This window comes from Natator depressus, chromosome 16, assembly GCF_965152275.1.
Source record: "Natator depressus isolate rNatDep1 chromosome 16, rNatDep2.hap1, whole genome shotgun sequence".
Taxonomy (NCBI): domain Eukaryota; kingdom Metazoa; phylum Chordata; order Testudines; family Cheloniidae; genus Natator; species Natator depressus.
In genome coordinates this window covers 1,019,473-1,044,795 of record NC_134249.1, presented here as the reverse complement: position 1 = coordinate 1,044,795, position 25,323 = coordinate 1,019,473, and the positions used below count along the sequence as shown (strand labels likewise).

The following is a 25,323-nucleotide window of genomic DNA, read 5'->3' as shown; positions in this document are numbered from 1 at the left end:
GCCCGGCGCCTGGCGCCTCTCCCACGGGGCCCTATTCTCCTTCCTGCCCCGGCCGCAGCCGGTGTCTGACCCCCAGTGGGTCTGACCCCCAGTGCGGGGGGGCTGGGGGCGCTCCGAGGCCCCGCCCCCGGTGGCTCCCCCTCCCCGGGGCAGGGGTTTGGGGGGCTAGGGGGCGCCGGCTCCGGCGGGGGGGGCGGTTGTGGGGCGCCCGGCTCCGGGAGGGGTTGTGGGTCGTGGGGGGTTGTGGGGCGCCCGGCTCCGGGAGGGGTTGTGGGTCGGGGGGGGGGGTTGTGGGGCGCCCGGCTCCGGGAGGGGTTGTGGGTCGTGGGGGGGGGGGTTGTGGGGCGCCCGGCTCCGGGGGGGATTGTGGGGCGTGGGGGGAGGTTGTGGGGCGCCCGGCTCCGGGAGGGGTTGTGGGGCGCCCGGCTCCGGGAGGGGTTGTGGGTTGTGGGGCGCCTGGCTCCGGGAGGGGTTGTGGGTCGGGGGGGGGGGGTTGTGGGGCGCCCGGCTCCGGGAGGGGTTGTGGGTCGGGGGGGGGGGGGTTGTGGGGCGCCCGGCTCCGGGAGGGGTTGTGGGTCGTGGGGGGGGGGTTGTGGGGCGCCCGGCTCCGGGGGGGATTGTGGGGCGTGGGGGGAGGTTGTGGGGCGCCCGGCTCCGGGAGGGGTTGTGGGGCGCCTGGCTCCGGGAGGGGTTGTGGGTTGTGGGGCGCCTGGCTCCGGGAGGGGTTGTGGGTCGTGGGGGGGGGGGGGGTTGTGGGGCGCCGGGCTCCGGGAGGGGTTGTGGGGCGTGGGGGGGGGGTTGTGGGGCGCCTGGCTCCGGGAGGGGGTTTGACCGGGGGCAGGGGGGCAGTCGGAGGTTCGGGGTCCAGCCCGGCAGCGCTTGGCTCAGGCAGCTCCCGGTTGGCGGCTCCGCGGGACTCAGGCCAGCCCCACACTCAGGGGGTGACTCCAGACCTGCCCCAAGGCAGCTGGTCCTAATCTGGGCAGAGGCGCCGACTCTGTGGGTGCTCTGGGGCTGGAGCACCAGGGGGAAGAAGGGGGTGCTCAGCACCCACCAGGGCGACCAGCCATCAGGGGACCAAGGGAGCCCAGCTCGCCTAGGGTGGGTGGGGGCAGGGCAGTTTCGGGGGGGGAAGCCCCGACCCCGACAGGAGATGCGGCGCTGAAGCCTCCTGCTGCCTGAGGAGCAGAAGCTGCAGGGCTGAAGCCCCAACGACCCCCTGTGCAGAGCTGGCCTGAGCCCCCCCTCTCCCGTTCCCCCCTGTGCGGGGCTGGCTCTCACTCTCAGGCTGTGGAGAAATTCAGCCCCAATCTACCCACCTTGGTGTCTCCGTTTCCCCCTCATCACACAGCCATGACTGGATTGTGCCTAGGAGGCAGGGTCAGTATTAGCCCCAGGTGGGATCTAGGGTACACGGAGGTGAAGTGACTTTCCCAAGGCTAAGCAGGGAGTCTGTGGCAGAGCAGAGAACCAAACCCAGCACGCCCGAGCCCCCAGGGCTGTGACTGAACCACTGGGCGACCTTTCTACCCGGAGCCTCCTCTGCGCTTTGAGTGTGTGGGTGGGCCAGGCCCTAGACCGAGCCACCAGGAGGGGGCATGGGGAAAGGCACATGGGTGGGAAGCAAGAAGGGGAAACATCAGGAAGGGGAGCAAAGACTTGGAGAAGAAAGAAGAGAGGGGCAGGGGGAGGAGAAAGACTCCCCATGGCTTGTCCCTCGCAGCTGCCACCTTCCCACAGCCATCACTGGCCCACAGCTGCCAAAGAGGCCCCAAGCAGGTGCGAAGTGGAGCGAACCTCACGTCTTTCCACTGGGCTGTTAGTGAAGACACCTGGAGCTGAGTGTAATCATTTTAAAACCCTGTAACTCCTGATCATGTCCTTACGTAGTTCGTTACTATTTTAATGATGGCATTAAGAACCCAATAACAATAATCAGTAGAATATGAAAAGTGCATAAATAGGCTGAAAACTAGCAGTTGGGGGGAGGCAGGAAGGGGGCAAGAAGGAGTGAGTGGGAGACCCCCAGGGGAGGGGAACCAGGGGAAGGGGGCAGAAAGGGGTGGGGTGAGTTGGGGCTGGGGCCTTGGGGGAGAGGGCGGAGCCGGGATGGGGCACCCACTGGCAAAACCAAAGGCAGCATCTATGCTACACCTGATGTCGGGTTACCAACTTTCTGCACAAAAGTGCATGCCCTAGCCCCGCCCCTTCCCCTCAGGTCCTGCCCCGCCCCTTCCCCAAGGCCCTGCCCCCAGTTCACTCCATTCCCCCTCCCTTGGTGGCTCGCTCTCCCCCACCCTCACTCGCTATCACTGGGGTGGGGTAGGGGGGTGGGATGCAGGAGGGGGTGAGGGCTCTAATGGGGGGTGCGGGCTCTGGGGTGGGGCCAGAAATGAGGGGTTCAGGGTGCGGGACGGGGCTCCAGGCTGGGGCAGGGGTGCAGGAGGGTGAGTGCTCCGGCTGTGTGTGTGACCTTCCCTTTTCCCTTAGCTATGTGTTTGCCTCCCCTCCTCCCCCACCAGGGCCAGCATGCACAAGGCCTTGCTGATGGGTCACCTGGCTCTCCACTGACAGCTCAGGGGTCTGGTGTCCTCTGGCTCTGAGACCCCACAATAGCTCCAAAGTTATTTCTAACAGGTTAAAGCCGAACTTGTGCTGAGATGAACACATCCCTCGTGGGTGTGGGGTTTTACAATCTGAACTGGCTCTGCGTGTGGGTACAGTGCATGGGTCTGAGTGAGACCCACACACCAACATGGCTGAAAAACACAACTCCCCATCCCGGGGGTTTCCATCCCCCTCATTCCTCCCATGGGGGCCTGGCCCGTCTCCTGTACGGCCAGAGACCTGAGGGGCAGCAGTCGGGGTGTTGGGAGATGGTCTGTTTTCTGTGGCTAGTGACTGCCCCAGAGTCACTCCCGCCAGCCCCGATTGCCTTGCGCGGCAGCTGCCGTCCTCTGAAGACTGGCTGCGGATTAGACTGGGAAGAGGCACCTGGGAGCTGGAGTGACCACGGGTCAGACACTGCAACATTGGAGCCAGAACATCCAGGTCTTGATTTTCAGGCCAGTCAGGACAACAAAATAATCCAGTGTGACCCCCAGACACATGACACCTAGCTGATCCGGGCAAGTGACTTGTGCCCCATGCCACAGAGCACAGCAAAAACTCCAACATCCCTGCCAATCTGACCTGGGGGAAATTCCTTCCTAACCTCCAAAAATGGAGATCAGTGAGACCCTGAGCATGTGAGCAAGGCCCACCGGCCAACCACCGGAGAGAAATCGTTTTCTATATCACCTGAGAGCACTTGCTTCAGCACCCCCTGCCCCCTCCTGCCACCTCCACGTGGAGTGGAGAATCCATCATTGCCCTGAGTACCTTGTTCCAAGTTTAATCACCCGATTTCAAATGTGTTCCAAATTTCTAATGTTAGTTTCTCTGGCATGAACTTCCAGCCATTGGTTCTTGTTCTGCCTTTCGCTGCTCGGTTAAAGAGCCCTTTCATACCCAGGTTTCTCTTTGTGAGGGGATTTACGCACTGTCATCAAGTGACCTCTTGGTTTTCTTTGTGAGAAACTGAACAGATTCAGCTCTTGTCTCGCACTGAAAGGCAACTTTTCAGCTCCTTTTTTGGGGGGGGGGGGGTGGAGGGGGTTCTCTGCCCCCTGTCCAATTTTTCATTCTTCCTCTTAAAATGCGGCCAACACGACTGTATGCAAGATTCCAGTGTTGGTCTGACCATGGTGGTATCCAGAGATATCTCTGGTGCCCTATTTCTAGTCACTATTCTCCTGTCTGTGCGTCCAAGGATGGCCACAGCATCGCACGGGGATTTCATGCTGAGTTGTATGTCCATTATGACACCTAAATCCTTTACCGAGTCACAGAAGTCCGGCCTTCCTCCATCTTAAAGCTCAGTGTGTTTGAATGGACACAGCTTCCCAAGTGCTCCGTCACACACACAAGGGAATCCCCCACTCAGCCACCTTCACCTGCTGCTGGTCTCTTTTCTCTTTCTTTTTCTCCAGGATCTGCATGTGTCCTTCTGGGGGCAGTTCTCCTCCTCTCTTTGCCTGTGAGCAATGTGACCCCCCTGGAGAGACTGACCAACCCAGGATTCCTTCAGCCTGAAAGCAGAGGGGAGCCTTCACCCACTCCCTCTTTATGGCTCCAGTCTCAGGACCTAAATTCCCTGCCACAGCCCAAAAATCCACACTGGGCCCCACTCCTCTCTCTGGCGATTTCCCTTCTCCCACAGGCCTGTCTTGAGGACACAGCCCTGGGGCCAGGTGAGCAGAGCCCCTGAGATTTCCCTTCGCAGTCTCTGAGGGTCAGGTCGCCCCATTACACAGCTCGGTAATGTCGTCTTTTCTTCTCCTTTCAGAAGTAAATTGTATTTCTCGTCTCTTTATACGACCCCCCAGTTTGCTGCTTCCAGTTCTCTGCTGTACTCACCAACACTGGACTGGGTGAGGAGTCTGGAGCCATCCTGCACTGGGTACGTGGGAGGCTTGTAGGATCAGACCCTAAAATAGCTTTGGAGGGAAATTCTAACCCCCCCTTCCCGTCCCGACCTGTCACTGGGAGGTGCCGGCACTGACCCAGGCCGCCGAGCACCACAGACAGAGGAGACCAATTTTATCCACAAAAAGAAAAGGAGGACTTGTGGCACCTTAGAGACTAACCCATTTATTTGAGCATAAGCTTTCGTGAGCTACAGCTCATTTCATCAGATGCATAAAGTGGAAAATGCAGTGAGGATGTTTTATACACACAGACCATGAAAAAATGGGTGTTTATCACTTCAAAAGGTTTTCTCTCCCCCCACCCCAATCTCCTGCTGGTAATAGCTTATCTAAAGGGATCACTCTCCTTACAACATGTATGATAATCAAGGTGGGCCATTTCCAGCACAAATCCAGGGTTTAACAAGAACGTCTGAGGAACGGGGGGGGGGGGGGGGGGGTAGGAAAAAACAAGGGGAAATAGGTTACCTTGCATAATGACTTAGCCACTCCCAGTCTATATTCAAGCCTAAGTTAATTGTATCCAATTTGCAAATGAATTCCAATTCAGCAGTTTCTCGCTGGAGTCTGGTTTTGAAGTTTTTCTGTTGTAATATCCCAACTTTCATGTCTGTAATCGCGTGACCAGAGAGATTGAAGTGTTCTCCGACTGGTTTATGAATGTTATAATTCTTGACATCTGATTTGTGTCCATTTATTCTTTTACGTAGAGACTGTCCGGTTTGGCCAACGTACATGGCAGAGGGGCATTGCTGGCACGTGATGGCATATATCACATTGGTAGATGTGCAGGTGAATGAGCCTCTGATAGTGTGGCTGATGTTATTAGGCCCTGTGGCTTAGGCTTGAATAGAGACTGGGAGTGGTTAAGTCATTATGCAAGGTAACCTATTTCCCCTTGTTTTTTCCTAACCCTCCCCCCCCCCGCCCCCGCACTGTTCCTCAGACGTTCTTGTTAAACCTGGATTTGTGCTGGAAATGGCCCACCTTGATTATCATACACATTGTAAGGAGAGTGATCCCTTTAGATAAGCTATTACCAGCAGGAGAGTGGGGTGGGGGGAGAGAAAACCTTTTGAAGTGATAAACACCCATTTTTTCATGGTCTGGGGGTATAAAACATCCTCACTGCATTTTCCACTTTATGCATCCGATGAAGTGAGCTGTAGCTCACGAAAGCTTCTGCTCAAATAAATGGGTTAGTCTCTAAGGTGCCACAAGTCCTCCTTTTCTTTTTGTGAATACAGACTAACACGGCTGCTACTCTGAAACCAATTTTATCCGTAAGTCAGACCCCACGTCCTCCCCCTGCCTGGGTCACCTCTCCCCCAGGTGGCCCGAGTCGCCCTCCAGAGCCATTGCTGGGCCTGGGAGGCAGCCACACGAGCCACGAGCCACGGGGATGGGCAGCTCCCAGGAATCCTGGCAAGGAATCCCCAGGCCAGGGGGTTTCCCTGTGTGCCGGCTCCACCCCCAGGGTCCAGCCAGCCAGCAGCTGCCGCCCAAGCTAGTGTGCTAAGAGCAGCAGCGTGGCCGTGGTGGCTCGGCCGGTGGCTGGGGCTAGTCGCCTGAGCATGAACCCAGCCGACACCATGAGACGGCCCCGGGTCACTCGCCTAACCCCCCACATGGCTGCTGCCGCCGCCCCGTCAGTGCCTGAGCTCCACCAGACACTGCTGGGGAGCAGCCCCCGGCTGCAGTGTAGATGCCCTGAGAGCACGGCAGGGCCCAGCTCCCCGGCTGACCTGTGCCGCTGAGCGCTGCGGGGACGGACGGACGGACGGACACACACACACACACACCCATAGCTCCTTGGCAAGTCATTGGTTTCTCTTCCCCAGACAGGGAGGACGAACCCGTCTGACCAGGCTGGTGGGGCCGGGGCCGAGGGTGCTGGGTGACAGGTGGGTGTCGGCTCTGGGGTGGGACTGTCACTTCCCCCCCGCCCATCCGACAGGATCCCAGTGAACAAAACCAGCTCAGCCCGCAGGGGAAGCGTTCAGACCAGGGCCTGGTGAATTCTGGGAGCAGGGATTGTCCAGAGAAAGGGCAGACAGAGGGCAGCTCTGAACGCTCTGGGCAAAACTGCCTGTCCTGACCCGTACCCCCGCATATCCCCGCCCTGAGCTCCCCACTCGCCGCTGTGCCGGTGCCCATCACTCCCGACCCGCAGCCCCCGCTGTCCCAGCCTTGGGATCCCCACTCGCCGCTCTGCCGGTGCCCCTCACTCCCGAGCCGCAGCCCCCGCTGTCCCAGCCCTTAGCCTCCCACTCGCTGCTCTGCCGGTGCCCCTCACTCCCGACCCGCAGCCCCCGCTGTCCCAGCCCTGAGCTCCCCCTTCGCCGCTCTGCCGATGCCCCTCACTCCCAACCCGCAGCCCCCGCTGTCCCAGCCCTCAGCTCCCCACTCGCCGCTCTGCCGGTGCCCCTCACTCCCGACCCGCAGCCCCCGCAGTCCCAACCCTGAGCTCCCCTCTCGCCACTCTGCCGGTGCCCCTCACTCCCGACCCGCAGCCCCCACTGTCCCAGCCCTGAGCTCCCCACTCGCCGCTCTGCCGGTGCCCCTCTCTCCCGACCCGCAGCCCCCGCTGTCCCAGCCCTGAGCTCACCACTCGCCGCTCTGCCGGTGCCCCTCACTCCCGACCCGCATCCCCCGCTGTCCCAGCCCTGAGCTCCCCCCTCGCCGCTCTGCCGGTATCCCTCACTCCCGACTCAGAGCCCCCGCTGTCCCAGCCCTGAGCTCCCCCCTCGCCGCTCTGCCGGTGCCCCTCACTCCCGACCCGCAGCCCCCGCTGTCCCAGCCCTGAGCTCCCCACTCGCCGCTCTGCCAGTACCCCTCACTCCCGACTCAGAGCCCCCGCTGTCCCAGCCCTGAGCCTCCCCCTCGCCGCTCTGCCGGTGCCCCTCACTCCCGACCCGCAGCCCCCGCTGTCCCAGCCCTGAGCTCACCCCTCGCCGCTCTGCCGGTGCCCCTCACTCCCGACCCGCAGCCCCCGCTGTCCCAGCCCTGAGCTCCCCACTCGCCGCTCTGCCGGTGCCCCTCACTCCCGACCCGCAGCCCCCGCTGTCCCAGCCCTGAGCTCCCCCCTCGCCGCTCTGCCGGTGCCCCTCACTCCCGACTCAGAGCCCCCGCTGTCCCAGCCCTGAGCTCCCCCCTCGCCGCTCTGCCAGTGCCCCTCACTCCCGACCCGCAGCCCCTGCTATGTCAGCCCTGGGCTCCCCCCACACCTCTCTGCCGGTGCCCCTCACTCCCGACCCGCAGCCCCTGCTGTCCCAGCGCTGGGATCCCCACTCGCCGCTCTGCCGGTGCCCCTCACTCCCGACCCGCATCCCCCGCTGTCCCAGCCCTGAGCTCCCCCCTCACCGCTCTGCCGGTGACCCTCACTTCCGACCCGCAGCCCCCGCTGTCCCAGCCCTGAGCTCCCCCCTCGCCGCTCTGCCGGTGCCCCTCACTCCCGACCCGCAGCCCCCGCTGTCCCAGCCCTGAGCTCCCAACTCGCCGCTCTGCCGGTGCCCCTCACTCCCGACCCGCAGCCCCCGCTGTCCAAGCCCTGAGCTCCCCCCTCGCCTCTCTACCGGTGCCCCTCACTCCCGACCCGCATCCCCCGCTGTCCCAGCCCTGAGCTCCCCTCTCGCTTCTCTGCCGGTGCCCCTCACTCCCGACCCGCAGCCCCCGCTGTCCCAGCCCTGAGCTCCCAACTCGCCGCTCTGCCGGTGCCCCTCACTCCCGACCCGCAGCCCCCGCTGTCCAAGCCCTGAGCTCCCCCCTCGCCTCTCTACCGGTGCCCCTCACTCCCGACCCGCATCCCCCGCTGTCCCAGCCCTGAGCTCCCCCCTCGCCGCTCTGCCGGTGCCCCTCACTCCCGACCCGCAGCCCCCGCTGTCCCAGCCCTGAGCGCCCCACTCGCCGCTCTGCCGGTGCCCCTCACTCCCGACTCACAGCCCCCGCTGTCCCAGCCCTGAGCCTCCCACTCGCCGCTCTGCCAGTGCCCCTCACTCCCGACCCGCAGCCCCCGCTGTCCCAGCCCTGAGCTTCCCACTCGCCGCTCTGCCGGTGCCCCTCACTCCCGACCCACAGCCCCGGCTGTCCCAGCCCTCAGCTCCCCCCTCGCCGCTCTGCCGGTGCCCCTCACTCCCGAGCCGCAGCCCCCGCAGTCCCAACCCTGGGATCCCCACTCGCCGCTCTGCCGGTGCCCCTCACTCCCGACCCGCAGCGCCGCTGTCCCAGCCCTGAGCCTCCCACTCTCCGCTCTGCCGGTGCCCCTTACTCCCGACCCGCAGCCCCCGCTGTCCCAGCCCTGAGCTCCCCTCTCGCCGCTCTGCCGGTGCCCCTCACTCCCGACCCGCAGCCCCCACTGTCCCAGCCCTGAGCTCCCCACTCGCCGCTCTGCCGGTGCCCCTCTCTCCCGACCCGCAGCCCCCGCTGTCCCAGCCCTGAGCTCACCACTCGCCGCTCTGCCGGTGCCCCTCACTCCCGACCCGCATCCCCCGCTGTCCCAGCCCTGAGCTCCCCCCTCGCCGCTCTGCCGGTATCCCTCACTCCCGACTCAGAGCCCCCGCTGTCCCAGCCCTGAGCTCCCCCCTCGCCGCTCTGCCGGTGCCCCTCACTCCCGACCCGCAGCCCCCGCTGTCCCAGCCCTGAGCTCCCCACTCGCCGCTCTGCCAGTACCCCTCACTCCCGACTCAGAGCCCCCGCTGTCCCAGCCCTGAGCCTCCCCCTCGCCGCTCTGCCGGTGCCCCTCACTCCCGACCCGCAGCCCCCGCTGTCCCAGCCCTGAGCTCCCCACTCGCCGCTCTGCCGGTGCCCCTCACTCCCGACCCGCAGCCCCCGCTGTCCCAGCCCTGAGCTCCCCCCTCGCCGCTCTGCCGGTGCCTCTCACTCCCGACTCAGAGCCCCCGCTGTCCCAGCCCTGAGCTCCCCCCTCGCCGCTCTGCCAGTGCCCCTCACTCCCGACCCGCAGCCCCTGCTATGTCAGCCCTGGGCTCCCCCCACACCTCTCTGCCGGTGCCCCTCACTCCCGACCCGCAGCCCCTGCTGTCCCAGCGCTGGGATCCCCACTCGCCGCTCTGCCGGTGCCCCTCACTCCCGACCCGCATCCCCCGCTGTCCCAGCCCTGAGCTCCCCCCTCACCGCTCTGCCGGTGACCCTCACTTCCGACCCGCAGCCCCCGCTGTCCCAGCCCTGAGCTCCCCCCTCGCCGCTCTGCCGGTGCCCCTCACTCCCGACCCGCAGCCCCCGCTGTCCCAGCCCTGAGCTCCCAACTCGCCGCTCTGCCGGTGCCCCTCACTCCCGACCCGCAGCCCCCGCTGTCCAAGCCCTGAGCTCCCCCCTCGCCTCTCTACCGGTGCCCCTCACTCCCGACCCGCATCCCCCGCTGTCCCAGCCCTGAGCTCCCCTCTCGCTTCTCTGCCGGTGCCCCTCACTCCCGACCCGCAGCCCCCGCTGTCCCAGCCCTGAGCTCCCAACTCGCCGCTCTGCCGGTGCCCCTCACTCCCGACCCGCAGCCCCCGCTGTCCAAGCCCTGAGCTCCCCCCTCGCCTCTCTACCGGTGCCCCTCACTCCCGACCCGCATCCCCCGCTGTCCCAGCCCTGAGCTCCCCCCTCGCCGCTCTGCCGGTGCCCCTCACTCCCGACCCGCAGCCCCCGCTGTCCCAGCCCTGAGCGCCCCACTCGCCGCTCTGCCGGTGCCCCTCACTCCCGACTCACAGCCCCCGCTGTCCCAGCCCTGAGCCTCCCACTCGCCGCTCTGCCAGTGCCCCTCACTCCCGACCCGCAGCCCCCGCTGTCCCAGCCCTGAGCTTCCCACTCGCCGCTCTGCCGGTGCCCCTCACTCCCGACCCACAGCCCCGGCTGTCCCAGCCCTCAGCTCCCCCCTCGCCGCTCTGCCGGTGCCCCTCACTCCCGAGCCGCAGCCCCCGCAGTCCCAACCCTGGGATCCCCACTCGCCGCTCTGCCGGTGCCCCTCACTCCCGACCCGCAGCGCCGCTGTCCCAGCCCTGAGCCTCCCACTCTCCGCTCTGCCGGTGCCCCTTACTCCCGACCCGCAGCCCCCGCTGTCCCAGCCCTGAGCTCCCCTCTCGCCGCTCTGCCGGTGCCCCTCACTCCCGACCCGCAGCCCATGCTGTCCCAGCCCTGAGCGCCCCCACTCGCCTCTCTGCCGGTGCCCCTCACTCCCGATTCACAGCCCCCGCTGTCCCAGCCCTGACTTTCCCACTCGCCGCTCTGCCGGTGCCCCTCACTCCCGACCCGCATCCCCCGCTGTCCCAGCCCTGAGCTCCCCCCTCGCCGCTCTGCCGGTGCCCCTCACTCCCGACCCGCAGCCCCCGCTGTCCCAGCCCTGAGCGCCCCACTCGCCGCTCTGCCGGTGCCCCTCACTCCCGACTCACAGCCCCCGCTGTCCCAGCCCTGAGCCTCCCACTCACCACTCTGCCAGTGCCCCTCACTCCCGACCCGCAGCCCCCGCTGTCCCAGCCCTGAGCTCCCCACTCGCCGCTCTGCCGATGCCCCTCACTCCCGAACCGCAGCCCCCGCTGTCCCAGCCCTGAGCTCCCCTCTTGCCGCTCTGCCGGTGCCCCTCACTCCCGAACCGCAGCCCCCGCTGTCCCAGCCCTGAGCGCCCCACTCGCCGCTCTGCCGGTGCCCCTCACTCCCGACTCACAGCCCCCGCTGTCCCAGCCCTGACTTTCCCACTCGCCGCTCTGCCGGTGCCCCTCACTCCCAACGCGCAGCCCCCGCTGTCCCAGCCCTGAGCCTCCCACTCGCCGCTCTGCCGGTGCCCCTCACTCCCGACCCGCAGCCCCCACTGTCCCAGCCCTGAGCTCCCCTCTCGCTTCTCTGCCGGTGCCCCTCACTCCCGACCCGCAGCCCCCACTGTCCCAGCCCTGAGCTCCCCTCTCGCTTCTCTGCCGGTGCCCCTCACTCCCGACCCGCAGCCCCTGCTGCCCAGCTCTGAGCTCCCCACTCGCCGCTCTGCCGGTGCCCCTCACTCCCAACCCGCAGCCCCTGCTGTCCCAGCCCTGAGCCCACACTCGCCCCTGTGCCGGTGCCCCTCACTCCCGACCCGCAGCCCCCGCTGTCCCAGCCCTAAGCTTGCCACTCGCCGCTCTGCCGGTGCCCCTCACTCCCGACCCGCAGCCCCCGCTCTCCCAGCCCTGGGATCCCCACTCGCCGCTCTGCCGGTGCTCCTCACTCCCGACCCGCAGCCCCTGCTGTCCCAGCCCTGAGCCCACACTCGCCCCTGTGCCGGTGCCCCTCACTCCCGACCCGCAGCCCCCGCTGTCCCAGCCCTAAGCTTGCCACTCGCCGCTCTGCCGGTGCCCCTCACTCCCGACCCGCAGCCCCCGCTCTCCCAGCCCTGGGATCCCCACTCGCCGCTCTGCCGGTGCCCCTCACTCCCGACCCGCAGCCCCTCCTGTCCCAGCCCTGAGCCCACACTCGCCGCTGTGCCGGTGCCCCTCACTCCCGACCCGCAGCCCCCGCTCTCCCAGCCCTGAGCTCCCCACTCACCGCTCTGCCGGTGTCCCTAACTCCCGACCCGCATCCCCCGCTGTCCCAGCCCTGAGCTCCCCCCTCGCCGCTCTGCCGGTGCCCCTCACTCCCGACCCGCAGCCCATGCTGTCCCAGCCCTGAGCGCCCCACTCGCCGCTCTGCCGGTGCCCCTCACTCCCGACTCACAGCCCCTGCTGTCCCAGCCCTGAGCTCCCCCCTCGCCGCTCTGCCGGTGCCCCTCTCTCCCGACCCGCAGCCCCCGCTGTCCCAGCCCTGAGCGCCCCACTCGCCGCTCTGCCGGTGCCCCTCACTCCCGACTCACAGCCCCCGCTGTCCCAGCCCTGAGCCTCCCACTCGCCGCTCTGCCAGTGCCCCTCACTCCCGACCCACAGCCCCCGCTGTCCCAGCCCTGAGCTCCCCACTCGCCGCTCTGCCGATGCCCCTCACTCCCGACCCGCATCCCCCGCTGTCCCTGCCCTGAGCCTCCCCCCTCGCCGCTCTGCCGGTGCCCCTCACAACCGACCCGCAGCCCCCGCTGTCCCAGCCCTGAGCTCCTCACTCTCCGCTCTGCCGATGCCCCTCACTCCCGACCCGCATCCCCCGCTGTCCCTGCCCTGAGCCTCCCCCGTCGCCGCTCTGCCGGTGCCCCTCACAACCGACCCGCAGCCCCCGCTGTCCCAGCCCTGAGCGCCCCACTCGCCGCTCTGCCGGTGCCCCTCACTCCCGACTCACAGCCCCCGCTGTCCCAGCCCTGAGCCTCCCCCTCGCCGCTCTGCCGCTGCCCCTCAATCCCGACCCGCAGCCCCCGCTGTCCCAGCCCTGAGCTCCCCACTCGCCGCTCTGCCTGTGCCCCTCACTCCCGACCCGCAGCCCCCGCTGTGCCAGCCCTGAGCTCCCCACTCTCCGCTCTGCCGGTGCCCCTCACTGCCGACCCGCAGCCCCCGCTCTCCCAGCCCTGAGCCCGCCCCTCGCCGCTCTGCCGGTGCCCCTCACTCCCGACCCGCAGCCCCCGCTGTCCCAGCCCTGAGCTCCCCCCTCGCCGCTCTGCCGGTTCCCCTCACTCCCGACCAGCAGCCCCCGCTGTCCCAGCCCTGAGCTCCCCCCTCGCCGCTCTGCCGGTTCCCCTCACTCCCGACCAGCAGCCCCCGCTGTCCCAGCCCTGAGCTCCCCCCTCGCCGCTCTGCCGGTGCCCCTCACTCCCGACCCGCAGCCCGTGCTTTCCCAGCCCTCAGCTCCCCAATCGCCGCTCTGCCGGTGCCCCTCACTCACGACCCGCAGCCCCCGCTATCCCAGCCCTGAGCTCCCCCCTCGCCGCTCTGCCGGTGCCCCTCACTCCCGACCCGCAGCCCCCGCTGTCCCAGCCCTGAGCCCGCCCCTCGCCGCTCTGCCGGTGCCCCTCACTCCCGACCTGCAGCCCCCGCTGTCCCAGCCCTGAGCCCGCCCCTCGCCGCTCTGCCGGTGCCCCTCACTCCCGACCCGCAGCCCCCGCTGTCCCAGCCCTGAGCTCCCCACTCGCCGCTCTGCCTGTGCCCCTCACTCCCGACCCGCAGCCCCCGCTGTGCCAGCCCTGAGCTCCCCACTCTCCGCTCTGCCGGTGCCCCTCACTCCCGACCCGCAGCCCCCGCTGTCCCAGCCCTGAGCTCCCCACTCGCCGCTCTGCCGGTGCCCCTCACTCCCGACCCGCAGCCCCCGCTGTCCCAGCCCTGAGCTTCCCACTCACCGCTCTGCCGGTGCCCCTCACTCCCGACCCGCAGCCCCCGCTCTCCCAGCCCTGAGCCTCCCACTCGCCGCTCTGCCGGTGCCCCTCACTCCCGACCCACAGCCCCCGCTGTCCCAGCCCTGAGCTTCCCACTCGCCGCTCTTCCGGTGCCCCTCACTCCCGACCCGCAGCCCCCGCTGTCCCAGCCCTGAGCTCCCCACTCTCCGCTCTGCCGGTGCCCCTCACTCCCGACCCGCAGCCCCCGCTGTCCCAGCCCTGAGCTCCCCCCTCGCCGCTCTGCCGGTGCCCCTCACTCCCGACCCGCAGCCCCCGCTCTCCCAGCCCTGAGCTCCCCACTGGCCGCTCTGCCGGTGCCCCTCACTCCCGACCCGCAGCCCCCGCTGTCCCAGCCCTGAGCCCCCCCTCTCCGCTTTTCCGGTGCCCCTCACTCCCGACCCGCAGCCCCCGCTGTCCCAGCCCTGAGCTCCCCACTCGCCGCTCTGCCGGTGCCCCTCACTCCCGACCCGCAGCCCCCGCTGTCCCAGCCCTGAGCTTCCCACTCACCGCTCTGCCGGTGCCCCTCATTCCCGACCCGCAGCCCCCGCTGTCCCAGCCCTGGGATCCCCACTCGCCGCTCTGCCGGTTCCCCTCACTCCCGACCCGCAGCCCCCGCTCTCCCAGCCCTGAGCCTCCCACTCGCCGCTCTGCCGGTGCCCCTCACTCCCGACCCACAGCCCCCGCTGTCCCAGCCCTGAGCTCCCCACTCTCCGCTCTGCCGGTGCCCCTCACTCCCGACCCGCAGCCCCCGCTGTCCCAGCCCTGAGCTCCCCCCTCGCCGCTCTGCCGGTGCCCCTCACTCCCGACCCGCAGCCCCCCCTGTTCCAGCCTTGGGATCCCCAGTCACTGCTCTGCTGGTGCCCCTCACTCCCGACCCACATGACGTGCTATCTCAGCCCTGGGCTCCCCCCACACCTCTGCAGTCTCTATGTTCTATGGAAATATGCTTACAAGTGTGAATATGATGTAACTGGATTATGCTTTATGCAAAAAAGTCTCTGGTAAGGTCTCATTACAAGGCTTATCATCTCCTGAGTGTGGTCATCCTATCTGTATCATTCTTGTACACATGTCATTCTTGTGTCTGAAGCTAGAAATATGAAGTATGACTTTGAAGTCCTCTTGTAATTATGGACAGTGTGGGCCGTTGATGATGGTTTGGAAGCTTGATGGCTCCCACTGACTGGGACACTGGGTTGTAAATGGCTCTGTTCACCTGGTGCGGGCTAGCCCTGGAAGAATGGAGACACGGGGGCTCACAGGACATGTGACATGTCCGGAAGTTGCGGCCACAGGAAGTGAGGGCTGCTCTCAGGACGCCATTAGGAGAAGGTCAGAGGCCCCCAAGGGGGGGGCGGAGGGAGAGGTGGGCGGAGCGGGTCCCTCTCCCGTCCTCAGCCACGTGTCGCCCGCGTGCCACAAGCAGCCCGGCCCCGCCCCCGGTCCGAGTCTGCGCCCCCTAACCCCTCCCCCACCCATGCGCTCCCTCAGCCCCCCCCCAACACCTCCCATAGTCCCCCCCACACCCTCCTCAGCCATTGGCCCCCGACATCCTCTCCAGCCCCCCCATGGGCCCCTCCATCCCCCCATCCACCCCAGCCCCGCCCTCCATCCAGGGGATCCCTCAGACCCCACTCCCCAAACTCCCCCCTAGTTCACCCCAACCCTTTTCCTCATCCCTCGGCCCCCAGCATCCCCCGAAATGTTCTGCCACCCCCAACCTCCTCCCGCCGTCCTCAGCACCCCACCCCCAAAGGACTCCCACCCCTTTCCCCATTGCTGGCCCCCACTTTTCCGTCACCCCTCCCCCTGTCCATCCCCAATGTGCCAGGTTCCTCATCGCCAGTCTCGACTACCCCCCAACCTGACGGGTTCCCCTTTTCAGCCACCGTGGGGCCCTCAAACACGCCCCCAACCCGTCCCCTCTGGGGTCTCTAAATCCCCTATTCCCACAGTGCACCTTGGTAACCCTTCCCTCCTCTACCTCGAATCCCCCTATTCCCTTCCCTTGGGTCCTCCTGGACACCTCAACCCCACAGTCCGCCCCCCACATATATCCTGGTCACTCATTCACACGCTGAGCTAGTCCTTCAGGGGCCCCCACAGCCCACCAAACTTCTCCATCCATGAGCTCCGTGGCCCTGTGGCGGGGAAGGCGGGGGCAAGCTCCCAATGTGGCTGGGCTGGGTGTGAGTGTGAATCTTTTCCTGTCTGGTTTGTGCTGGGCTCACAAAGACTCTTTGCTCCCTCAGGGTGGGGTGTGGTTTTTGGCCGAAGGTGACATGGTTTGGGAGCCCTGTGGGTGCGATGTGGTGTCTGCAATGGGGCGTGGGAAGGAGAAGAGCGATATGAAGATGGCGTCTAAGACGAGGCCAGGTGACTTCTGTGGAGGGAGACATGCTGGACAATGCCAATGATTGGGGAGACAACCAGGTGTGAGCCCAGGGTGCAGAGAGATGCGGGAGGGTGTCTGTGTCTGTAACACTTCCCTGTCCTCTCTCACAGATGGAGTCCAAGAGGGATAGGAAGGAGAGAACGAGCGCCCCGGTACTCAAGAATAATAAGGTGCATCCTAGCTGAGCCCGGGGCTCTGCGGGGTTAAGACCAGTGGAAGGGACAAGAGTCTCCTGTGCAGAGTGACGATTTTGGGTGCAGGTGCACTGGGGTGCTTCTAATTGTAGTTCCGAGAACATCATGGGAAGGGGATTCAGGGTAGAGCCCTGGGGTGTGGGAGATGCGAAAAGAAGAGCCCCGCCATCACGGCAGAGTGTGACGGTAACTTTTGCTTTTCCTTCTTGCGTTGTGTTTGGCACCAAGGGAAAAGACGTGTGTGTGTGTGTGTGTGTCTTGATGCCAGGCAAGACCTGTCCAGCTCACCCTCTCTCTCTTTTTACTCCGTCCTACCGCAGGCCATGGGCAGGAGAAGTGCGCATTGATCCCCACAGGCTTGGTCTCGAGAGCCTGCACCATCTAGCAGGAGGGAAGAGAATCATAGCGGGTCCTGGAGGCGACAATGGGGGAGGTGGGGTGACTGGCCACGCAGCCCGTTGGCTCTGTCTCTTTTCATTGCGTGGGGCTGCTCTAGAGCATGTGGGAGACGGAGGGCGGCCGAGCTCTGGCGCACCAGTAGAGCTGTGGGCAGGGCTGCCTCGCTCGTCGGTTATTTCCTGCGCTAGCAGATGAGTCGCCCAGGAGCCCCAGGCAGAGGAGAAGCTGGAAGAAGTGGAGCTGAGCAGGCTGGACATCCCGGTAAGCAGAGATGAACAGTCCTGAGCTTTCTGCCTTTCCCACACTGAGTGTGAATCAGCGGTGACGGCACTCTCTTCCTCAGCTCTTCCCAGGTTAGTTTTCTTCAGAGGCCGTGAGCTGCGCGTGGTATTAAGGGAAGGGGAAGAGACAATCGTCTCCTGTGCAGAGTGACTCCTTTGGGTGCAGGTGCAGAGGGGCGATTTCTAATTGTATCTGTGATGGCATAATGGGAGGAGGGTTGAAGCCAGAGCCCTGGGGTGCGGGAGGAGCGAGAAGAGGAGCCTCGCCACCATTGCTTTTTCTTTCCCTCTTTTGTTCTGTTTAATACCAAGAGGAAAGAAGTTGTGAGGACGGAGTCCAGCCCCGAGGTGAGATGGAAAGTGAGCGAGAGCAGTGACAGCGTGAATCCTGTTGATGCCAGGCAAGACCTGTCCAGCTGGGAGCGAAGCAGCTGTCGCTGTCAGTGAGGTAAGTGTCTGGTTTGGGGAGGGCTCTGGTCGCAGCCCCCCTGGCTCCAAGCAGGGACTTCCTGTTAGCTGGGTGTGGGTTTCCTGCCTAGCTGTGGCTTCAAGGGAGATGATGTTGCCATTTGCGGGGGCTGATCATCTCTCTGGCCAGGAGTGGGGTGTGCTCCCCAGGAGAAGGTTGAATCCATGAGGGTGACTCCCTGTTCTGAGTTTCTTTCCTTCCTCCTAGGTTTCTCTCTCTCTCTCTGTCTTCTCTACTGTGTTGGCCAACTCACACTCAAACTCTCTCTCTCCTTTCATGGACACTTATGTTCAGTTGCCTGAATCCTCTTCCTCTGCTCCCCCCTCCCAGTCTCCTCTGGGCTAGGCTGGGTCTGTCTGCCTACAGCCATGGTCTCTGCCCTACTGGGCTAAGTGGCTTGCCCCTCCCAACCCGTATCTTCCTAGAGAGTTTGGGGAGACTTCATTGGCATAACTGGGTCACAGCGTGAGTGGCCAGTCATGTCTTTGGGGCTGTGGGGTCTGAGACGGAGAGGGGTGGATTCGTGGTCATGGCTTAGGGCACAGGAGAAGTGGGGCTGGGATTAGAGATGCCTAGAAACCCCCTTATCATCCCTGGCTCCATTACTGCATCACCCAAAAGCCTCGCTCGGGGTCCACGCCCAGTACTGGGTTTCGAACGGTGCCACTGGCACTGTGGCACCGGGCCCACGCTCAGAAGGAGTCCCGGCCTGGCCCCCTCCACTTGACATGTGCCCCGAGGCCCCACTACCCCCTCTCCCCTCTCGCCCACTGCTCGCTCCTTTTGGCCAGCCAGGCCCGGGGATCCTCTCCGCCCTCTGACCCCCCCCCCGCCACTGCTGGCTCCTCTCCGCCGCGGGTGGTGGAAGTTCTACAGCGAAGGCTCTTTTATCGGGCACTAGCTCTCTTAGCTCAGGGCATGGGGCTCCCACTGGTGTCTCTAGACTTCGTCCTCTGCCCCATTTCTCCGAACTCCCCAAGTCTTGTGGAAGCGAGCCTGCTCCTCTCGCAGGTGGCTGACAAAGGAGGCTCCGGCCCGGTGAGGCTCTGGCATTGTGCAGAGCACGGTGCAGCAGGGACTTAACACTAGCGCCGTAGTTCTTCCTTCCCAGAAACAGGACGTACGTGTGGAAAATGGGGCAGCTCCCCCAGCCCCCCCAGGGCAGCGCAAGGTCAGTGTTGGTCAACAGGGAGCAGCAGGAACTCCTACCCCTGCATGGGCTGGGATGGATACCTGGCTGTCCTGGGCCCCTAGAGGCGTGAGAGCAAAGGGAAGGTTTGTTTGTGGATTTTCCCCTTCGGGGAACCGAAGGAGCTTTTTCTCTGAGAGCTGCATGGGAGGAAGCGAAGGCTCAACCCTGGGCTGGAGGCTGGCAGAGATATTCTGTTCAGGGTTCCTGGGGGGAAGCTCCCCGCAGTGAGGCTTAGAGGCTCTCTGCTAAAATCTGGCCTGGAAGGTGTTAGTGTTGTGATATTTATTCAGTGCTGATTGATGGGCTGTAGGAGCTCTGTTGGAAAGAGAGCCACCCCCAGCTCTCAGTTCTGCTGACTTTGCAGGTGGACGCTGCCTTTTGGGTCCTAGTGCCTGTCGGGCTCCCCGTCTGCGTGCTGGGAGGAGCCATCCTGTTCTCTGTACAGGAGTGAGTGCGTGTGCTGGGGCAGGGCGGGGTGGGGGGAGCGGGGGGAAATAAGCCGTAGGGAAGGAAGGGGGTGGGATGAGCAGGGCTGGGGCAATGGGGAAGGAGCACGGGATGGGGAAGAGAAGTGATAGAGGAAGCGGGGGCAGGGGGAAGCGGGGGCCCGGCATGCAGCATCCCCTTGGCAGCAGCTGAGGCTCCCCATTAAGCAGGCCCATCAAACCCTCACCCTGACAAGCCCCCACCTCCCCTGCACCTGGACCACCCCGATAAGCCCCCCGGACACTCACCCCACAGAGCCCCAGCCTGCTACACTTGGACCCGCACTCCAATGAGCCCTACCTCCCCTGCACCCGGACCCGTCCTGCGCTGAGCTCCCCACACCTACACACCTCCTGCTGAGCCCCAGCCACCTTCACTTGGAGCCCTCTGCAGAGTCCCACTGCGCCTGCACCTGGAGCCCCTCAACAAGCCCCTGTGCATCCAGATCCCGCAGTGAGCCACCTCAGCCCGACTGCTCCACACAGAACCCTCTTACCCCACCTGCATCCCCTCACACTGAGCCCCTCCACATTTCGATCCTGCCAGGCTGAGCCTGTCTGCCCACACCTGGCGCAGGGGCAGTGGCCAAGCGTGTTTCTGGGGCAGGTTTATCCCTTACACTGTGTCAGGGTCGGGTGCAGCCTCACGGCCGAGTCCCTATCCCAGGACGGGAGGGGGAAGCCTGCAGGGTGATCTCCCACGTCCACGCAGCCAGTGGCCTCTGCTCCCCACTGCCAGGCCGGAGCTTCCACATTCATTTATTGACAAATAACATTTGCAGAATTTTCAAATAGTGCACAGAATTTTTAATTTTTTGGTGCTGAATTCCCTCAGGAATATGGGGTGCTGGGCAGTTGTGGGGGGGGGGCTGTGAAAGGGGTTGTCAAGGTTCCTCCCCCACTCTGAACTCTAGGGTACAGATGTGGGGACCTGCATGAAAAACCTCCTAAGCTTATCTTTACCAGCTTAGGTCAAAACTTCCCCAAGGTACAAAATATTCCACCCTTTGTCCTTGGATTGCCCGCTACCACCACCAAACAAATACTGGTTACTGGGGAAGAGCTGTTTGGACACGTCTTTCCCCCCAAAATACTTCCCAAAACCTTGCACCCCACTTTCTGGACAAGGTTTGGTAAAAAGCCTCACCAATTTGCCTAGGTGACTATAGACCCAGACCCTTGGATCCTAAGAACAATGAACAATCCTCCCAACACTTGCACCCCCCCTTTCCAGGGAAATGTTGGATAAAAAGCCTCACCAATTTGCATAGGTGACCATAGACCCAAACCCTTGGATCTGAGAACAATGAAAAAGCATTCAGTTTTCTTACAAGAAGACTTTTAATAAAAATAGAAGTAATTAGAAATAAGAAATCCCCCCTGTAAAATCAGGATGGTAGATACCTTACAGGGTAATTAGATTCAAAACATAGAGAACCCCTCTAGGCAAAACCTTAAGTTACAAAAAAGATACACAGACAGAAATAGTTATTCTATTCAGCACAATTCTTTTCTCAGCCATTTAAAGAAATCATAATCTAACACGTACCTAGCTAGATTACTTACTAAAAGTTCTAAGACTCCATTCCTGGTCTAACCCCGGCAAAGACAGAATATAGACAGACAAACAGACCCTTTGTTTCTCTCCCTCCTCCCAGCTTTTGAAAGTATCTTGTCTCCTCATTGGTCATTTTGGTCAGGTGCCAGTGAGGTTACCTTTAGCTTCTTAACCCTTTACAGGTGAGAGGAGATTTCCTCTGGCCAGGAGGGATTTTAAAGGGGTTTACCCTTCCCTTTATATTTATGACAGGGGTGCTGGGCATAGGGGTCTGTAGGCCAGATCTCTGGGTGAGGGGGCACTGGGCATAGGAGTTGCTGGGCATAATAGGATGGGGAGCAATGGGCAGGGGGGTGGTATGGCAGAGCACGCTGGCAGCGCAGGGCTGGGTGGGCCAGTATGTGTCTGGTGGCTGCAGGTTTGCAAACAGAGCCCCTGTGTGGGGCTGTGCAGACCGGAGCTGTGTCTCCCTCCCCCCACCTCCCTGTGCCTTACCCCTGGCTGGCCCCTGGCTCTGGTGATCAACCCCCCCTTGTGCCATGCCCCATTCCCCCATGGGGACCCACAAATACGTTTGGTGCCGGGCTCACAGAAGGTTAATCGGGCCCTGTCCACACCTCTGCACGGACACCCAGAGGGCCGGCAGGATGCATGAGGAGATAGATGAGTGTGTGAGGCAGATGGGTGAAGGGCTGTATGTTGCATACAGTGGGGGCGGATGGGAGGCTTTAGGGTTGGATGGACAGCGGGACAGGTGGAGAGCTGCAGGGACGGGTGGTGACGTCACGGGCCAGAGGTGTGATGGGTTCAGCTCATGGGTGCTGGCCCTGTCATCTCCTGCCCCCATCTGCCCTGGACTCTGCCCCGTCTCTTGCAGGCAGCACTCAGCAGAGTCAGGCCCTGTAGCTTTACACTGGTGCCTCCATCCCATGTGTACACCTGTGCACAGGGTGCTGCTGGAGAGCTCAGGCCTGGACAAGCCAGCGGGCTCACGGCTGCTGAACCAGCTCCTCCAAAGACTGCCCCAGATCTCCCCCTCCTTGGGCAGCAAGACCCTGGCCGGAGGGGCTCCTTGTCCCTCCTTGCACCCAAAGCAGCCTGCTCGGCAGAGAGACTGAGGTCCCCTGCCTCCGCCTAGCCTCTAGCTGGAGCTGCTCCAGCCCCGAATTGCTGGTATCCCAGCCTGGCTGGAGTTGGTGTGATGTCCTCGCGGAGTCAGTTCTTTCTCCCTGATAGATTATGATTTTCCCCTCTGCAGTTAGTTGGTCTTTCTCTGCTTCCCCAGAGTCTGTCATTGCTTCCCCTAAAAGCTGCTTCCCCTTTGGGTCTCTGTGTTCTGGGGTCTCTACTGTCACCGGGGACACTGCTCTGGCTATAGGCAGGTGCTCAGCAAGGTGAGGGTTGTAACTCAGAGCTTTCTTCATCAGAAATTTAAGTAAAATTAGCCTTTGCCTCATTCCTTAAAGTGCAGAGTAACACACAGGCACACGCCTGCTCACCAGGGATATGTGTGGGTCGGTGTCAGGGTGCAGGGCCCCCTGGTGCCCAGGTGAGGCAGTGCATGGTGAATATCTCTCTTGTTGGGGCACTGACCCTTGCTGGCCAGGTGGGATAGTGCCCTATGTGTATCTCCCCCCCAGCACTGTGATAGTGACCCCTGCTGGCTAGGCACCACTGGTAGCCAGATGAGTCAGTGCTCTAAGTGTGTTCTTCACCTCCCCCAAGGTGGCAGGGTGCCTGGGTGGCCGTGTTAGGTAGTACCCTGGGTATCTTCCAACCCCCTTGTGGCAGTGAGCCCTGTTCCTGGTGCACATCACTCCCCAACTAGGGATGTGCACTGGTGGCCAAGTGGGGCAGCTCCCTGTGTGTAGCCCCCCACCCCCTCTGTGGCCAGCTATGGCAGGCACTAATCCCTGGCATCCACGTGGGGCAATACCCTCTATATATCCCCCAATTGGGGCAGTGCCCTGTGTGTGTGTGTTTGTCTCCTCTGTCAAGGTTCCTTCCCCACTCTGAACTCTAGGGTACAGATGTGGGGACCAGCATGAAAACCTCCTAAGCTTACTTTTACTAGCTTAGGTTAAAACTTCCCCAAGGTTCAAATTAATTTTACCCTTTGCCCTTGGAATTTCCACTGCCACCACCAAACTTTAACTGGGTTTACTGGGAAACGTAGTTTGGACACGTCTTTCCCCCCAAAATCCTCCCAACCCTTGCACCCCACTTCCTGGGGAAGGTTTGGTAAAAATCCTCACCAATTTGCATAGGTGACCACAGACCCAAACCCTTGGATCTTAGAACAATGAAAAAGCATTCAGTTTTCTTATCAGAAGACTTTTAATAGAAGTAAAGGAATCACCTCTGTAAAATCAGGATGGTAGATACCTTACAGGGTGATTAGAATCATAGAATCATAGAATATCAGGGTTGGAAGGGACCCCAGAAGGTCATCTAGTCCAACCCCCTGCTCGAAGCAGGACCAATTCCCAGTTAAATCATCCCAGCCAGGGCTTTGTCAAGCCTGACCTTAAAAACCTCTAAGGAAGGAGATTCTACCACCTCCCTAGGTAACGCATTCCAGTGTTTCACCACCCTCTTAGTGAAAAAGTTTTTCCTAATATCCAATCTAAACCTCCCCCATTGCAACTTGAGACCATTACTCCTCGTTCTGTCATCTGCTACCATTGAGAACAGTCTAGAGCCATCCTCTTTGGAACCCCCTTTCAGGTAGTTGAAAGCAGCTATCAAATCCCCCCTCATTCTTCTCTTCTGCAGACTAAACAATCCCAGCTCCCTCAGCCTCTCCTCATAAGTCATGTGCTCTAGACCCCTAATCATTTTTGTTGCCCTTCGCTGGACTCTCTCCAATTTATCCACATCCTTCTTGTAGTGTGGGGCCCAAAACTGGACACAGTACTCCAGATGAGGCCTCACCAGTGTCGAATAGAGGGGAACGATCACATCCCTCGATCTGCTGGCTATGCCCCTACTTATACATCCCAAAATGCCATTGGCCTTCTTGGCAACAAGGGCACACTGTTGACTCATATCCAGCTTCTCGTCCACTGTCACCCCTAGGTCCTTTTCCGCAGAACTGCTGCCTAGCCATTCGGTCCCTAGTCTGTAGCGGTGCATTGGATTCTTCCATCCTAAGTGCAGGATTAGATTCAAAACATAGAGAATCCCTCTAGGCAAAACCTTAAGGTACAAAAAAGACACACAGACAAGAATAGTCATTCTATTCAGCACAGTTCTTTTCTCAGCCATTTAAAGAAATCATAATCTAACACATACCTAGCTAGATTACTTACTAAAAATTCTAAGACTCCATTCCTGTTCTGTCCCCAGCAAAAGCAGCATACAGACAGACACAGACCCTTTGTTTTTTCCCCTCCTCCCAGCTTTTGAAAGTCTCTTGTCTCCTCATTGGTCATTTTGGTCAGGTGCCAGCGAGGTTACCTTTAGCTTCTTAACCCTTTACAGGTGAGAGGATTTTTCCTCTGGCCAGGAGGGATTTTAAAGGAGTTTTACCCTTCCCTTTATTTTTATGACATCCCCTATTTGGGTAGTGACTGCTGGTGGCTAAGTGAGGCAGTGGCCTTTGATTTCCTCTTCTCTCCCCGCACTCCCACATCTGAGATAGTGCCCCCTGTTGGCCAGTTGAGGCACTACTAATTGGAGCAGTGACCTCCCCGTGGTGGCCTGGTGTGGCAGTGCCCTCTTGGTATCTCCCTCCCACAACAGACAGACACACACCGTTGTGGTAGCGGCCACTTCAGGCCGTGGCCTGTTTATCATTCCCCCACCACCACCATTGCAGCAGTGACTCCTGGTGGCCACGTGAGGCAGTGCCCTGCATGTGTCCCCCCGGCCAGTGCTGCAGTGACCCCTGGTGCCCAGTTTGAGAACAGGTTTTGTGTACCTCATGTGTAGCCTGCGTGTACCTCACGTCTTGGGGCAGTAAAGTGTGGTAGCCAGCTAACACAGGGCACAGTCTGACGTCTGGTGGCCACGTGGGGCAGTGGCCTGTGTGTACCATCTCCACTGGCGCCGTGACCCCTGGTGTCTTGGTACTAAGATGCAGCTACATCTGGGTTACACAGTGGGGCTGTATATAGGCCAATGGGGATAGGACCCCACTGTTCCAGGAAGTAGACAAGGTCTAAGATACCAGAGCAACTGCTGCTGCTATTTCAACAGGAAGAGAAGGAGGAGGCTGCAGGATGGTGAAGGAGAGAAAATCAACACTGCAGGAGCAGGAGAAGATAAAGACCAGGAGAATCCAGAAGCCAAGTCACCAGAGAGGCACAGGGAACCTCTCTGCAACCTCCCCAAAACTCTCATTTGAAGAGGGGTGTGGACTGTGGAATATGTAGCTTTCTCCCAAAAAACATAAAGAAATAGCTTTGAGCTCTGATGCGCTATGTAAGGTCAGTTCTTTGATGGGGTTAGTGAGGGGTTCGATGCCATTTAACTAATCCACTTTCAAGTCACACCTTCTACTAATCAAACTTCATTTTGCTGAGTGTCCCCCTGTTGGCAAGCCCTGAATTCTCCGCGCTGACCCGTCCCTTCAA

The 25,323-nt window shown here is 62.2% G+C and overlaps 1 long non-coding RNA gene across 7 annotated transcripts; it reads left to right on the top strand.

Moving 5' to 3' along the window:
* The first annotated feature begins 1,036 nt into the window (after nucleotides 1-1,036).
* Nucleotides 1,037-25,323, top strand: LOC141999976 (uncharacterized). 7 transcript variants are annotated; one of them, XR_012642131.1, is made up of 6 exons: nucleotides 1,037-1,101; nucleotides 14,912-15,105; nucleotides 16,026-16,149; nucleotides 16,953-17,022; nucleotides 17,355-17,490; nucleotides 24,947-25,323. It is a non-coding gene; the product is annotated as an uncharacterized LOC141999976 (long non-coding RNA). The 7 variants fall into 7 exon arrangements; XR_012642132.1 differs by having other exon boundaries at nucleotides 16,953-17,114; XR_012642130.1 differs by having other exon boundaries at nucleotides 16,683-17,022.